This window comes from Chrysochloris asiatica, unplaced genomic scaffold (assembly GCF_000296735.1).
Source record: "Chrysochloris asiatica unplaced genomic scaffold, ChrAsi1.0 scaffold00447, whole genome shotgun sequence".
In the NCBI taxonomy this organism is placed as follows: Eukaryota; Metazoa; Chordata; class Mammalia; order Afrosoricida; family Chrysochloridae; genus Chrysochloris; species Chrysochloris asiatica.
Window position 1 is genome coordinate 929,923 of NW_006408965.1, and position 499 is coordinate 930,421.

Sequence of the window (499 nt, forward strand, 5' to 3'; positions counted from 1 at the left end):
AAACAGCTTGGTACTGGTACAATGAAATACATTGATCAATAGAACAGAATTGAGAATTCAGAAATTAAACTATCCAGATACAGTCAACTAATTTTTGAAAAAGTACCTAAATATATCACATGAGGAGGGGATAGTCTTTTCAACAGATGGTGGTGGCAGAACTGGAAAGAGATATGCAAAAGATTGAAACAATCCTTACACTTTATACAAAAACCAACTCAGCATGGATTAGAGACCTAAATGTGAATCCCAGAATTATGAAGACCATCAATGAAAAAATAGGGACAAATGTGAAGTCTCTAATTCATGGAATACACAGACAACCAAACATTTGGAAAGTTACACAAGCAAAAGTAGACAAAATGGATGATTGGGAAATATAAAAATTTTTTAAATTATGTGCATCGAAAGACTTCATCAACAGATTAAAAAGGGACATGTCAGACAAGGGACTCATTTCTAAAATATATAGCAAACTAATACACTTCTACAAGATAAA